The sequence below is a fragment of the Mus pahari genome, chromosome X (assembly GCF_900095145.1).
Source record: "Mus pahari chromosome X, PAHARI_EIJ_v1.1, whole genome shotgun sequence".
NCBI classification, from domain to species: Eukaryota; Metazoa; Chordata; class Mammalia; order Rodentia; family Muridae; genus Mus; species Mus pahari.
This window is the reverse complement of record NC_034613.1, coordinates 136,768,047-136,772,685: the sequence shown is the minus strand read 5'-3', so window position 1 is coordinate 136,772,685 and position 4,639 is coordinate 136,768,047. Positions and strand designations below refer to the sequence as shown.

Here is a 4,639-nt window from a genome sequence, read left to right as displayed (position 1 = left end):
CTCGAACTCAGAAATCCACCTGCCTCGGCCTCCTGAGTGCTGGGATTAAAGGCGTGCGCCACCACACCCAGCTGCTATGAACTCTCTTAGCACTGCTTTCATTGTGTCCTACAAGATGGGAAGGAAATAGATGAGACAGAGAATGTTTTGCAGATTTAAATAAAAACAACTATTTTGTACTTAAAACACATAGACCTACCATGTAAATTCCACAATTGTACAGGACATAAAATCAACACAAAAACATCAGTTTCATTTCTATACATTTATGACTAAGCAGTACAAAAGAAAATTTAATATTTATATTTAAATTATAATTTTAAAATAAAATACTTAGGAATTAAGTCACATAGGCAAAATATTTTCTCCACTAAGAAATCCACTGCTGATAGCATGCCAGAACAAACCATTTGATCTACAATGTTATTCTGCCTTCAAGTTATACTAGTACAATCATGGTACAAAGCTTATAGGAGTAACCAGCCAATATCTGATTGGATTTAAGGCCCATTCCATAAGATGTAACTCATACCCAACCCTCCTTGTATGACCAAAAACATGAGACTAGATAACCCGGGGACCTCAGGTCAAACCAACTACTACTTTACTAAAGAAAAAAGCAATAAAATGACTCCTAATGACATTCTGGTATATTTATATATCACTGTCTTCATCAAAGAAATCTCCTTCTTCAGCAGATGGAAACAAATACAGATACCTCAGGTAGCCGTTATGCAAAGAGTAGGAGACCTTAAAACATTCTACCCTAAATGGAAAGGATCCATCAAATTCCTGCCCTCAGTGATCAAAGATCCAATAGAAAGAGGAGTCAGAAAGAGTGTACGAGCCAGAGGGGATGGAGGGCACCAAGAAAACAAGGTCCCTTAAGTCAGCATGATCTAAGACCATATGAACTAAGACAGCATGCATAGGAACTGGATGGTTCTGTGCCAGTTCTTTTACATATATTGTGGCTTCCAGTCTAGTTTCTTTATGAGTTTCCTTAGTGTGCGAATGAGTGGATCTCTGATTCTTATGTTTTCTCTTCATCTCTTTTCCTTCTGTCCATTAGTTTTGTCAATTCTGTTGAATTAGTTTGTGCTTTACACTGTTATATTTTATTAGTATCCCTTAGAAGCCTATTTGTTTTCTAATGAGAGACAGAAAAGAGTGAATTCATATAGGATGGGAAAGGGGGAGAATCTGAGAGTAGTAGAGAGAGGAGAAACTGTAATCATAATATATTAGTGAGAAAAGGAATCTATTTTAATAAAAGGAAAAATATTCATCCAAGTGAATTATAAAACATTTATGAAATTGTAACTGCAAATGAAACTAGTAAATGGAGAAAGATGTACAGGCAGAAAGTTAATGAGTTTGAGGCCAGCATGGGCTACATAGCAACTTCCAGTATAGCTTGGTCTATAAAGTATAAGATGATAGGATAGGATAGGATAGGATAGGATAGGATAGGATAGGATAGGATAGGACAGGATACATACAATGAAAAGAAGACTATGACCATGCACTAGAATATTGTTAAAGTGTACAAATTCAGTATACTCTCTATAAGAATTCCAATGGCCTTTGTTTTAATAAAAAAAACAAAAAACAAAAAACAAAGAATGGCCAAAATCAACGCAAGGAGGAATGTGTTTGTTGTGGAAGGAAGTCAGGACAGGAGCTAAAAGAAGGAGCCTAGAGATATGAACTGATTCAGAAGCCATGGAGAAGTAAGTGTTGCTTAGTGTCTTGGTCCTTATGATTTTACCTACTCTGTGACCAGGGCACTCTTACATCAGTCATTAATTAAGAAAATGCAACAGAGGCTTTCCCATAGGCCAGTCTAGTGGGGGAATTTTCTAAAGTGAGAATATCTTTTTACAAATGACTTTGGCTTGTGCTAAGCTGACATAAAATTAGCCAGTGCAACATTTTTCATTGAGATAGACAAAAATTCTACAATACAAATTCATCATTTAGAAATTCTACATAGTAAGCTATAGGGTTATGGGTTCCTGTGTCTGCTCTGCCACAGGGCTAGGCCACTGAGGAGGCAGGACACAGGAGTTTTGAAGGTGCTTACCTCACACTGATGCCTGGCAGGTGTGGAACCATAGGGCAGCCTCAGAACACAACTCCTGGGGTGGGGAAGCACAGTCTGAGGTGTGGGACTGCTGGAGCTGGCTCAGGGGTCCATGGGCCTGCAAGGCAACCTGGGCCATCTGGTTCTCAGACTCTTGGGCTCCCAGGCCCACTGAATGCCACAGAAGAGCTGAGAATGGAGTGGGGCCCACAGGCTGGATCTAGCCTGGGAGGATTGTGGGGGGACAGGAAACAGGGAGCTCTGGTTGGTCCTAAGGAAAGAGTCCTAGCTTGAGCTTGGTTGGGCTTTGTGGAGGCTGTGGCTGGGAGAGCAGAGAGGCCTCCTATGGGAGGTTAGATGGTGGCTCTATGGGCAAAGGGCTTCTCCATGGCTCCCCACTTGGATCCCAATGAAAAGAGACAGTCCATGGTTTTAAGGCATTTATTGTCATGGCCGAAAGTGAATGAGTAAAACCATACCCCACTTCTCAGGGTGGGCCTGAGATTAAATACCTTTTACAGGGAGGAGTGTCTGGGAAGAAAAGCTTATTGGCTAAGCTTCCAGGCTTTAAGGTACCTTGTTAAAATGGAGATCTGTCTTGAGCCTACAAGAATGACCACAGGTCATGTCCTCTACCTGTGGAGGGCCTTGGGCCCTTGCCCTTACTTGACTGATGACCACAAATATATGGAGGACTGCAGCTAGTGACAGAGACCTGGAGTCTGGGAACAGAAGAAATGCCCAAACGTCCCTTCAAGTTCTCTGGGGTTTTGAGTCTTAGCTCAACCAGGAACAAGGCTACGTTTCAAGGTCCCACAGTAAGCCACATGGTAGTTAACTTCCTGTGCTTGATTCATTTAACTTAACATAATGTCCACCAGGTTTATCCATGTAGTCACAAATGAAAGGATTTCTTCCTTTTAGAGACTGATTGAACAATATTCTGTTTGTTGTTTTTTTAATATTTCATGCCTTTAACTTTTCATTTATCTATTGATAAGCCCTTAAGTGATTGTCTTAGCTACTGGGAAGGCTCCAACAAACACTTATGTGTGTGGGAGCACAAATGTCTCTCTAACACACCCATGCCATTTCTTCTGTGTATAAACCCGGTGACTGATGATGTTTCAGGGGTAATGCTGTTAGCCTCCAAGCCTGAAACCTGAGTTTAATCCCTGGGATCCACATAGAGGAAAAAGAGAACCAACTCTTTCAAATTGTTAGGGTTTTTTTGGTCTTCCACACATACCCTGTGGCATGTACATCGCCAAACACATATATAGGCAAGCAAACAAGCAAGCAAACAAATGCTTTTTAAAGTCAAGTAGAATTGTTTTAAATAAGAATTTTTTTGGTTTTAAAGTGATGACCTTATTAATAAATATACATCCATATGATGATGTAGATACAAATCATGAACACACTCCATTCCATACACATAATTGCACACAAGTAGCTCAAGTTCATGGACATTAAAACATACACAGTATCTATTCAGACTTTTTACAGCAGAGGACAACGTGCTTATTATCAGTTAACTGGTAATTATTTNTTTCATAATTGTCTGTGGAAAAAGGAAATTGTGAATCAAAGAATCAGAGTGGCCTGATTAAATCACACAATTGACTTACTACAGTATCACTTCTAAAAAACTTAAATACATTGTATGTGAGAGCACAGGTCTGTCTACTTGGAAGGAAAGGGAAAAAAAGCAAATATTTAGATACACCTTAGATTTGAGCGCAGTCATTGAGCTTGAACAGACAAAAACAAAAGAGCATCAAAACTGTTTATGCCCGAGACTATTGTGAATTGTTATGTTACTGTAACGGATCATAAAATTTTACTGCATAAAGACAAGGAACTGACAGAGCAATCATCTTAGTATCCCGAACTGTTCTCTTAAAGCTTCTTAAAGTATGAAGATGTTCACCGTTTAAACTTAAACACTGTAGTCGTTATCACACTGGATGAAGCATCTTTAACCTCATAATAAGTGGATCCAGATTTTACCTCAAAGAAATTGTTATTTCATGAAAATATATGTAAATTCACACAAATACCAGTTTGGAATGACTAAATACCACTTTTCAGATGTTACTTTTAAAAAAGTAATTAAAAATACAAAGAGTGCTCGCTTCGGCAGCACATATACCAAAATTGGAACGATACAGAGATTAGCATGGCCCCTGCGCAAGGATGACACGCAAATTCGTGAAGCGTTCCATATTTTTGTGAAAAAAAAAAAGAACATATTTTGGGTTTTTAAGAATAAAGCTTATATATAATAATAATAATAAAAATACAAAGAATTGTTAATCTGATTTAAACACTAATTAAAAAATGTTTCAAATACTAAAAATTAAACCAAATATTATTTAGTTTTTCAATATATTGTGCCAATATATATATTTTTAAATATCCAGTGCAAAACTCCAAAGATAGTATCAAAATTACCCCATACTAAAGATTAGTTAGGCAAGGTGATACTTGTGGAAAATGAAATTTTCATCTGTATTGACTCCTTATTTGTTTTGATAACAATAATAAACA

At 38.0% G+C, this 4,639-nt stretch overlaps 1 non-coding gene across 1 annotated transcript; it reads left to right on the top strand.

Moving 5' to 3' along the window:
- The first annotated feature begins 4,216 nt into the window (after nucleotides 1–4,216).
- Nucleotides 4,217–4,320, top strand: LOC115063270. Its single transcript, XR_003843136.1, has one exon. It is a non-coding gene; the product is annotated as a U6 spliceosomal RNA (small nuclear RNA).
- The last annotated feature ends 319 nt before the right edge of the window (nucleotides 4,321–4,639 follow it).